Below are 12053 nucleotides of genomic sequence, written 5' to 3' on the forward strand. Positions count from 1 at the left end.
TCTGCCCCAAACTTCACATGTATGATAAGACTCCCGGCCTGAAGACATCTACATGCCAATATTCAGATATAGTCATAGCACCACCTACTGGTAACAGTAAATGACGTTTTATATATTGATGTACTCCTCCTAGACTGTTGACCACATCCCCCTCAAATGTGGTCAGGAAAACCTCAAGACCTTGACGAGAATTCATTGTGAAATTTATGAGTTTTCATTAAATGGCTTGTCTGTAGCAGCATGCCAAATTTCGATATTTTGCCATGAAAGAGGAAGTTGTTGTAACTCAAACATACATTGTCAAATCTGCCCCAAACTTCACTTCATTGTGGAGGTTGTGACTTTTCAATGAATGGGATTTTCATGACAGTCCAGTGAATTTCGATGTTTTGACATGAAAACAGAAATGTTCAAACTCGAATCCACATCATCAGATCTTTCCCAAATTTCTTGTTTGATAAGAGTCCTGGTTTAATCAACAGTACTTGCATTTTCAATCCCAAACCAAGATTACTCCAGAGACAGAATGCTTTGATGTTGTACTGTTAATATGAAGCATCAAGAAATGAACCATTTCTCAAACCACTTTGCTGGAATTGTTCAGTGCTTCATCAAGCTTCATCTCACCATCACAAATGATAATTCTGCAATACTTGTGACTCTCTTCTACGGAAGGTAGCTCTGGTTTGTCCACAAAGTCACTAGATTTGTTGCTAGGTGCTTTTTAAAAAAAAAGTTGCTATTGGTGTCTGAAAAATTAGTAAAGCTAGTGCCAAAGGCGCTAAATTGGCAAAATTGCCTGTAAACGCTCCACTGATGATGCAATAGAAACTGTCTGTGCCAATTCATTTTGAAAGAGCAACTGCCAATGGGTAAACCCCAACACCTATTGGCTGACCAATGGTGTAACTTTATCTCTCAGTCAGTCAGTCATGGACATTAACATTTGGCCCCGCTGTTGCGATTCAGCCAACAATAGTACCCAGTTCCAGCTTCTCCAATGTGGCAATTTGCTGCCTTTGTCTGTTTCCTGTCACTGTAAACTGAAAATGTTCTGGGTTTGGACTGTTGGTCCAAAGCAATAACATGCTTTCAAATCCAATATATGTGTTGATTGGTAATATACAGTAGTTCACAATTTATAGCTCAGTCATTATTTATTTTAAATACAAAAAATCTCCTGGATATACTGTTCTTAGCTGTTTCTGATAACAGACCTTATGCAGCTCTGGCGGTGCAACTCTAGGTAAGTGAACTGGTATGAGGGAGATCACATTGCACCAGCTCTTGCTCTTCCCCCGGTGCTGTAGTAATTTCAACTGGGAGGTCTTTGCTCAGCCAACCAATAGCCGCACGGCTTTGTGTTGGAATCAGAACCCGATTGGCTCAGAGCAGTAGATTGTATTCATACCGATAGCCAATTGGTCAGTCGGGTTGCCCAAACGTTTGAGACCCGCCCGTTCTCTCTCCTAAGTGAGGACGTCGTTTTCCATCCAGACCAGAGGGAAAAAAAAAAAAAAAAATTTTGCAGTAAGGCAACGGGAACCTGACGGAGGGTTGGCAGAGAAAAAGGGGAATCCTCGGCTGCTTTACCAGGATAAAAATACATGTTCCAGGAGGCTATAACAGCAGTATTTAGCGTTGCTTCCTTTACGGTACGTTCTCCCCTCCTTTTGTTGTTATAGTGGGTGATAGTTTGACCGAGCCCACTGCTTTGAGATATACTGGTATCAAATGACACAAAAATCATTATTTTCTTCTCTTTTTCTTTCCACGTAGGCTACATTGATTTTTTTGGAGGGGTTATAATTTACAAAAAAATAGACCTACATTGCACTTTGACGGGATAGTAACTTCATTATTTTATCCATGATGTCTTCTGGTATGTCAGATACATTGTGTTGCTATAAGGAAAAGCACTCTTGCCTTTGGAAGCCACCGTGAAGTTTACACAGTGGGGCTCTTTTCTTTACTCAATGACTTTTTAAAATATTTAACTAATTTTTGAGGTTTTGTAATTACGTGCAATGCAAGGAACATGACTGATGAGTTCGACGGAGTAGCCTGTAGCTCTTCCCAAAGTGGGTAACCCCAGTGGTACCTGAAAGGGCACGTTTAGCTTCTCCATAAATAAGGTGAATATATGAATGTCACAGTTCCCTTACTCTGCAGAAGAGACTCCTAAAAAAAATCTTTTCTGGAAGTTCAGTGTAACCTAGCAATTACGTAGTTTTGCATAAACTCTTATACCTAATGATGTAACCATATTGTTAGCCATGAATGATGCATTTAACCATAGCTTCAGGAGTTAATTAAATAAAAAATACCGAAGACAAAATGTCTATAAACTGTCGTATTTGAGATGTAACCTGAGGATAGATTTACACTTTGTGAAAGGTAGCTCACCAGAAAACTGATTAAACCACCTTGGAAATACATGTATGCTGAGATGTAGTCTTCATGGTTGTGGTGGTCTGGGATCAGCTTCATGTGAAGTCGTGGAGCTAGGGCTGGGTTTGCCCCATTTTGTGCCTCTCATGTACATTCAAGTCACAGAGCTAAGCATCGCTTCTTTAAAAACATCAATCCCAGGACGTTTTTGAAAAACAGAGGTCATTAACAATACTGACTGCTATTTTAAAGGTTTTTATGTGATCTTAAAAATGTCTTTTTTGTCTGATTATTATGAAGATTTCTTCATGCTGTTTCCAAAGTTGTGACTGTATTTCCCTTTCCAAACAAAGACGGATTCTGGATATGACATATCTCCTTGCATGCTTTGCTGGTTGTGTACCAAAATTATAATGTCTTATTATCAGTTATAGTCGTCCTTATTAATATTACTTACTTTCATTCTCAATGATGTGTGTAAGTTTTTCTTGTGTTGTACAAAATCAACAAGGAGTTATTTAACAACACTCTAGGCTTTTCAAATCTCATCAGGAATGTATCTCACAGATAAACAAAGGCTTAGCTCTGTTACTTGAATGTAATGGTAATATGTAAGAGGCACCAACTGGACTGGGTGTCAAACCTCAGTACTTTTTTGGCACCAGCTGAAATGTGTCCATAGCACAGAATATCTTAAACTGGCAAGCACCAAAAGCTGACATCAAATGTCTAGTTAGATTAATAATTTTTATCTTTGCTTATTATTTGATGAGCTAGTTCCTGATTTCAGTCATATATTTTACCACTTTTAGACAGTTTTATTCAGCCAAGGCTCTGTTACAGCTGCATTTAACAGTAGAAAGCTTCTGGTTTATATTTCAAAAGAAACATGATTATATTCCTCTAAGTAAAAGTTAAACTTTGATGCTAACAAATCTCGTCAAACTTCTTCTCTCCAACTTAGTTTTTATCAGCAAAGAACAATGCACAAAACATTCAGTTAGCATCTTCTCATTTTTAATCTGTGCTGACCATTGCTTTCACGGTTTTTTACTTTCTCTATCATGTATGAATGTTTGAATGTCAAATAAAAAGTGACAGCCCCACCACACAGAGGGTATCGAACTATCCATACACTGTGTGGAGAAATTATTTTATACACTGCAAGTGAAGAAGTGATCCAAAAGTGTTACATCACAGTAGGGTTGCACGATTAATTGTTTTTGAATCGCAATCTAGATTCACACCCCTCTTCAATCTCAGTTTTACATAACAATTCTGCCGTGTTTACATTAACAGCAAGATCTGCTACATCAAAGCAAGTGCTCCCTTCTCTCCTTAAGCACACAGTTACAACAAATGACAGAACTGTATTTCACCACATGATGATCTGTACACAGGAAGACTGGGAGGATTTGAAAAAAAATCTGATGTATGTGTCATGGTGAAATAAAAAGCAAATGAGTCAGACAGACTATGATATGCTGCTGCTGTGTGCAACTTATAAACAGTTTGTCACCCAAGTTTTACTTTTGGCATAAATTTGGTTGCACCACAGTGTGTCCACTCTGGGAGAGGAATAAATAAACATGCCTTTATTCCTGATTGAAGCCTCCAAAGGGTGATTACTAGACAGTTTGCTGCCGAAAAAGGATTATGATTGAGGTTTGCAATGTCCTTGGTTTGCCCTGTCATGTTAGATCTTACAGTTCAATATATACATTTTTGTTTACATTTGTTGTTTACATTGTGAGAAGCAGGGACCCTGGTTGTGCCAAGTTAATGAGTCTCATGAGTAGTGATCATATTGTTTTTCCATCTTCCTAAAAAAAAAAAAGTAATACAATTATAATAATAGAGAGAATATGTTGCTCAAGAATATAAAGAGAATTGTGATCTCAATTCTGATTTTAAAAAAAGAAATTGTGATTCACATATCTATAATCGTGCAACCTTACTTCAGGTTACCCTCAAACTATAGCTGAAATAATTAGTCAATTAATCAAATTTGTTAATCGACAGGTTCTGCAATTACTTTGATAATCAAATAAGTTATTAATCAAGCCAAAAAAGCAGACATTTCCTAGTTCCAGTTTATAACTTATGAGATTTTGCTGCTTTCCTTCATATTTGTCACAGTAAATTGAATATCGTGGGATTTTAGACTGCTGGTTGGTTAAAACAAGCCTTACTTTGGACTTAAGGAAGTTTTGATGGGCATTTTACACTAATTATAGAACAAATGATTAAACTATAATGAAAATAATCAGTAGTTGCAACCCCACCTTTAATATTTACCATCTGGTTGTGATAAAATCCTGAGACCTTGTTATATTTGACTTTGACTAAAAAAAATGTGAGAAACTACTACAGGAAGTCCTGCACTTCTTCTTGTCAGACCTGTAAATAAATATGATAATAAACCTCCCACTTCAGAGAATTTCATCCCAAAGAATCCCATCTGAAAAGATTTGTGATGTTTTTGCACTGTATTCTAGCAGCAGGAGAAAGGCATTTGTCAGCATCTATTTATGATTTATATGGTGAAATATCTGGGTAGCTCTAGCCTGGTAAATTAACACAGATTAAGTATAATGCTGTCTTTTTCTGTCAACTAAACTGCTGGTGGATTTAATTTAAATGCAGGTTCCCTCAACCTTGACAGGCTACCAATCTTTGCTGTAGAGCTTTTGTACATATTTGCAGTTATTGAGAGAGAGTGACACTTAGCTGGAGTCACTTCCTGGATGATCAGATTTTTTGCAGACAGCCCGTTCAGCCGTTTCAATTTACATCATCGAAACCCCCTCTGCTTTTTCAAATGGTTAAATTTGCCTCTGAGCACTTCCAAAAAGTCAGTGAATCATGTACAAACCACATACATTTAGTTACATAAGTATTTGGACAGTTACGCAGTTTTTGCAATTTTGCCTCTGTACACCACCACAACGCATCTGAAACAGAGCCATCAAGATGTGACATTAACCGTTTAGAATTACATTTCTTTACATAGTCCCTCGTTTTCAGAGGCTCAAAAGTAATTGGATAAACTAACATAATTATAAATATAAGAATTATTTTTAATATGTGGATGAAAATCTTTTGCAGTCAATGACTTCCCGGTCTCTGGAACCCATGGACCTCACCAAATGCTGAGTTTCCTCCCTTGAGATGCTTTGCCATGACTTTACTGCAGGTGCTTTCAGTTGCTGCTTGTCTGTGGGTATTTCTGCCCTCAGTTTTGTCTTCAGTAAGTGAAAAGCATGCTTATTGGTCTGAGGTCAGGTGAGTGAGTTGTCCATTGAAGAATATTCCATTTCGTTGCTTTGAGAAGCTCTCGGGTTGCTTTTGCGGTATGTTTTGGGCCATTATCCATCTGTACTGTGAAGCACTGTCCTGTCAGTTGTGCAGCATTTGGCTGTATCTGAGCAGATAATTTCGCCCTATATACTTAAGAATTCTTCCTGCTACTTCTGTCAGTAGCATTATCAATAAACACCAGTGACCCAGTTCCTTTAGCAGCCATACATGCCCATGCCATAACACTCCTCCACCATGTTGACAGATGATGTGGTATGCTTTGGATCATGAGCAGTACCTTTCCTTCGCCATACTCTTCTCTGCCTATCATTCTGGTACAAGTTAATCTTGGTTTCATCTCCAAAGTCTCTTGTTCCAGAAGTGGACAGGCTTTTTTAGAGGGTCTCTGGCAAAGTTTAATCTGGCCTAATGCTGTCCAAATACCTATTTACCTAACTGTATAGGAATGAAAAAGTAGTTCAGCACCCAGAAGAAAAAAACAAACAGAAATTTCACTTTAGAGTCATTGTAAATATGAGTATTTGGTGTAAATATGTTAAGGATCTTTGGGTATATCCCTGCATTTCTCTCACAGCATATCATACAGCGTCTTGAGGTTTTACACAGCAGACAGCACCATCTCTTTTGCTTCCTATAGCTGCCTGCTTTGTTTGTGTGACAGCCCTGCCAGTCTGCACTCGCCTCTCTTCATTTTCGCCTCCATCGTCACCTCTGTGACACACTCCTGTCCTTTGTTTAATTCAATTCAGTCTCACTTATTTATCTGTCTATCTTGTAAATACACACACACAGAGCCATGTGCTCAGGGTTCAGATACCACATCTGATACTTGTCTGTATGTGTGTGTGTATCTGTATGTATAGTATTATAGACTGGTCTCCTGAAGGATAGACTGTAGATTCAACCAAGGTCTGTAGTCAACCAAAGAAAATCTTGATCGACTGAAATCGTACCTGCTCTTCAACCAATCGATTGGTCGCAGGGGAAAAAAATTATGCACATTATCTCTAATTATTTTATACTGAAATGATAACAACAGACTCGGAGCCGACCAGCGTGCACCTGCCCATATTCATATGATTTCTGAAATCCCAGCACAAGAACTATTGAGGGATATACACTCAGAGCCTAAAGCGTTAAACACGCAAGTTGACGGCGCATCCTAATGCAGACAAGTTGGCCTACCGGTTTTAGATGATCTGCAATGTTGGATGTTGAGCTGTGTTACGCAAACTGCTGTTTGCAAAGTTTACACTTGACTTTTTGGTGATCCGTTTTAACAAAATGCAGCCACACCGATTGACTTCTTTGACATGGTGTCAGTTAGTTTGGAGCCAACTCTGAGTAAATGTTCAGAAAATGTTCAAACGTTAAATAAGTTAGACCTAGCAGTCTCCATTAGGTTCAGTGATTTCAAAGTTGTGAATGAGGGGGCGTTCCACAACTCCCCCCCCCGTTTTCACAGGTAGTCTTTCCCTCCCACTGCCGCAGAAAATGATTTTTATTTTATCTTGGAAGGCTGTATTGATGTCGCGTCTTCTCCTTATGAAAGTTACACTGTTGTAGCAGGTTGAAGTGGAGTTACTGTAATTTGAAATACTTTATATACAGTTGGGTAGTTCAGTTCAGTCCAGTGATTCCCAAACTAGGGGTCAGGACCACCCCTCAGGGTCACAGGATGATTTGGGTGACCTAAGAGGATGAAGCCTACTGACTTTGGTAGTCTTGTGTCTTTTCCTCATGTGTCACCATGAGGTTAACAGTTTGATTTTGAGTGAAAATGTAGTCCTTTTTCCACAGCAGACATTTTGATTTCTCATTGCAAGACAAGCACAGGTGTAAATAATAACATTTGCGAGGGCCCTGCTACCATGCATGCTTGCTCACTGTCATGGCTTACTGGGTAACATAAATTGAATGGAGCCATGATTAGAGTTATTAGTAACACCTATGCATTTCCTGCTATGACATGTCAAAATGTCTGAAAAAAGCCCATTGACACAAAATTTGATTCAGGCTTTCGTGTTCCCCTCATGATGAATTGTAATAACTTTGTTGATCCTGATTTTTTGTCTACCACCATCATTATCAAAATTTTAATTTGTCCAATACTTTTGTTTATGACTAAATACCTAAAAACTAATGTCATTCCTATCAGTCTCAGCTATACCTTGTGTTTATTGCTGATTAGCAAATGTAAGCAGGCTAACACACTAAACTATAATGATGAAAACTTTAAATATCAGCATGTTAACATTATCATTGTGAGTATGGTAGCATGCCTGCATTAGCCTTTAGCTCAAAGCACTGTTGTGCATTAGTCCAGCCTCACTGAGCTGGTACCATGACTTCATAACTCTTTTTTTTTTCTTGTTTTTTTTTCTCCCCCCATTGCTGGGTGGCACAGTGGCTCAGTGGTTAGTACTGTGGCCTCATAGCAAGAAAGTTCTTGGTTTGAGCCCCAGTTCGCCAGGTCTCTCTGTTTAGAGTTTGCATGTTCTCCCTGTGCCTCCTTGGGTTTCCTCCGGGTACTCCAGCTTCCTCCCACAGTCCAAAGAAGTGCAAGTCAGGTTAACTGGCAACTTGAAATTGCCTGTAGGTGTGAATGTGAGCTTGACTGATTCTTTCTCTTATATGTTGGCCCTATGATAGACTGGCGACCTGTCCACGTTGTACCCCTGTAATCCTCACATTAGTTATTATGTTTGGCATTTATGCTCAGTTTTTTAGTTCAGTTAATTCTTTACTGAGCATTATTGCTTAGCAAATGACTAAAAAACAATTACATCACTGACTGAGAGGCTTTTCTACCATAAACTATACAGTTCTGGGGGGTAAACAATGTGTGTCCAGCAGACCTTTTGTTTGTCTGTCTTCCTGTGTGGAATATCAACATCCTCTCATTTGTTGCTCCACCCATTGAAACTCAGGCCAAGCCAGAGGAGCCAAGCCTTTTTACTAATCTCTGTCTGCTCCAACACATCTCCCTATGCCATCACTTATCTCTGTCTGCTAAAACCATTTCTTCTATGTCTGTGGAAGAAATGTCTTTCCCTTACTATACAACCAGATTAGACTCTTGAAGACTGCAGTAAGAATGTAGTCATATTTGTTCTGGTGCACTTAAAAGCAGTTAGTATGTAGCTGACAGCCTATGGTCCAGGCTGACAGTGTACCTTCAGTCACTGTGGTTGCTTAAACACATTCCAATCCCCTCACATTGTTTACTTTACTCTCAGCATCTCCTTTCTCCCCATCTCTCCTCTGTTTTTTTTTTAACCTCTCTGAGTTCACTTGTTCTACCCTTTCTATCACTAATTTCTCAATCTGCCTGTCCTTGCCCCCAAGTATATGCACATACCCAGTGGGAGGAGAGAAAGAGACAGAGGCAGAGTCTAGTCAGTGTGTGATCCCAGTGAGTTAAATATTCAACAATGGATGAGATAAAGCAATAATATAACTTCAAGTCGTGGATCACTTTCAGGGGTCTCAAATTTGGCAGTAACATCTTAAGGATGCGGGTACGTGTGGGTTCAAGTGTCAGCATTTAATATAAATCTGTCAATTTAATCATTACAACTATTGCTCCACAAAATAATGTAGGTAACTAAGGATATTCTCACATTACTTAGAAGTAATGCTGGGTTACTACTGTAGGTAAGTAGTTAGTCAGGTATGCTAACGCTGGTGGCTAACATAGGGAAGGGGTTTAGCAAAGAGTAAATTGTGTTTATTGTGTTCAAACGCATCACCAACCCTTTTCTATGCCTCAGTCATGTGCTTTATGAGCCAATTATTTATTTTTTCTTTTATTGGGAGTGGAGTAATCACAGTAAGTCATGAGAAAATTCATTTTGTCGTAGCATTTGAGCTGTCCTACAAAGCACTAAACGGATCAGAGTGAAAACATAACTCGCTTGATGAAGGTAATGACCATACTGTTTAGCTGAACAATGACAGGTTAGGGCAAATATGCGTCCCTAGAGAAAGACAGAATGCTCCCTGTCCCAGGAGTACACCTTTCCCAGTATAGCACCTTTGAGGAGGACTCATCTTTCCTCTGTATGACATTTAGCTTCACTGCTTTGAATCTGTGAAGAAAAATGTTCTTAGAATTCATCTCATAGCTGCTCAAATCAAGACTGTTGCTGTAAAATAGATTGTCCCACACAGACAGGAGCAGGGTAGCTACTGTTTATTACCCAGTGTAAATGCATATCATGAAACCTAGAGGATAGACTGGTTGCATAAGGGGTTATCAAACTCCAAACAGAAGCAGCAAAGAGCTGCATTCAGAGAGTAGGCAATGTTTTATTCTTGGATGGAGTGTGTTGCCATCTGAGTGGAAGACCATGCGTGTGTGTCTATGTTTAGCTGTGTTTGTTTAGTACTTGGTAATTATGGCTGGCAGCAGAGTTTGAGTTAGAACAAACAGAAGAATGCCTTTGGTCTGCTCCTGACACTGAGATTTAACCATGGGCTTTTCAAATGCTTGAACCAGTGTGTGTGTGTGTGTGTGTGTGTGTGTGTGTGTGTGTGTGTGTGTGTGTGTTTTTATGTATGTGTGTTGATATTGCATTTTAAGGTGTGTATTTTGTGGGAACATATTGTATATATTTTATGTTTGTTTGTGTTTATCAAATGTTTTCATGACAAGTATATTTTATGGTGCGAGTATGCATGTTGACTGATTTTGTGTGTGTTTGTGTGTGTGTGTGTGTGTGTGACTTTTTGCATTTGCTAACATCGCTCAAGCAAGTGTTGACCTCTGAATTCTTGAATTCACACATTCTCTTTCCAGGCTTCTTTACAAGGAAAAGCCATAATTTATTCTGTAACACACTCACACACACATTAAACACATTTACATATAAACACGCTCAGACTTCTTGTCTGAGTGGAACCACCAGATGACGTCGTTGGTTGCTTGTGGTGGTGTCTATGTGATTTGTCTTCCAGATGTAGTGAATAGGAAGCACAGATGGCTGTGGGTGGGTGGAGTCAGGGGACTTCTCTGATTCCTCTCACTGAAAGTTGGGGGTCACAACCATCCTGTTTTTTAGGCCTAGTTTTGGTTGAACAGTCTTAAAGCAAAGGGACAAATCTTTATACCCTAAACACATTAGGGCTTCATGAAGGACAAATATGTTTTGGTTTTTTTTGGGGTTTTTTTTTAACTGATATTTGGAGCTGATATTCAGTGTTGCGCCAAAAATATTGCAAAATATTACAAGTATTTAGTCTATCAACACATAATTTCAATTTTTTCAGTAGGGCTGCCACTAATGATAATTTCCATTATTGATTATTCAATAGGAATATCTCATGATAAATTGTTTTAGGACTTTTTATAACTTTCAAATATTCAAATATCCCTACCAAAAATCCACTGTTGGGTGGCCTCTGCTCTCTGTCAAAGGTTCTGCCTGCCTGTCAGTATCTGCATTTCCAATGTGACCAGCAGCATCATGTTTCATTTTTGTGCCCCTCCTCAGGAACATACAACCTCATACCCAAATGTGGTTGAGAATGGGCACTTGTGACACATGTTAATTAATCAGTCGGTTCACCAATGTAATTTTTTTTTTTATTATTTATTTATTTTTTTGTCAAATTTATAGACCACCAAGTAATAAGTGAATATCGACCAACAATGACTGAGGCCTAACACACTATTCTGATGAAGTAGCCCTCCATCAAACCTGTTTTTATGGTGCAGAAAGGGTTGTGTCACACTTCATTTTTGGATGTACTCAATTTGAATAAGCTTGTTAAGCTTCTGCCTCTGGTTAGAGGGTAATGTGTGACAGAAAGGCATCTCTTTTACATGTACTTGGTCCATCATTTCAGTCCTGACTGTTGAATTTATACAGATTACAGATAGAGAAAAGGTCAGAGGCCTGCACTCCATTTTAGATGGATACATTTCTGGACCATTTATTGGAATCCATCCCCTCTCAGTAGCCACGGTTTGCCAAGGGCTTCAACCAGATAATAATATTTGGTGCTAGCAGGGCTGATCCTGCTGGTACGACTGAGCCTGTGAAACTAATCTTTTTTCTTTTGCAATCTCTGTACGTCTTTAATATGTCTATATGTATGCCAGTGTGCAGTAGGCATGCATTTAATAAGATGAGCAAAAAGAGGGTTGTTTGAGACTGTTGTCAGGCCTAACAATGTGTCAGATATATATTTAATTATCATTTTTTCAACATTTATGTAAACAGTATCAGTAAAAAGCGTAATATTTAAGGACCTCGATTGGGATCTGGGCCAAAAAAAGCTGATTGGAAAAGCCATACTTTAAGGACTTCTCGTCCATGTTAGCTTAAAAGTTGAGA

General features: G+C 38.8%; 1 protein-coding gene across 4 annotated transcripts in view; it reads left to right on the top strand.

Annotated features, from left to right (window-relative positions):
* The window catches only part of ccdc102a (coiled-coil domain containing 102A), a 74403-nt gene that overhangs the window by 4377 nt on the left and 57973 nt on the right, over positions 1-12053 (top strand). The window contains exon 1 of one of the 4 annotated variants that reach the window (XM_040124096.1): positions 1539-1655. The exons of the other annotated variants lie outside the window; for them this stretch is intronic. The gene's annotated coding sequence lies outside the window, so the exon portion shown is untranslated. Of the gene's footprint in view, positions 1-1538; positions 1656-12053 lie in introns of those variants that run through there. 4 annotated transcript variants of the gene reach the window in all.

The sequence above is a fragment of the Xiphias gladius genome, chromosome 1 (assembly GCF_016859285.1).
Source record: "Xiphias gladius isolate SHS-SW01 ecotype Sanya breed wild chromosome 1, ASM1685928v1, whole genome shotgun sequence".
NCBI lineage: Eukaryota > Metazoa > Chordata > Actinopteri > Istiophoriformes > Xiphiidae > Xiphias > Xiphias gladius.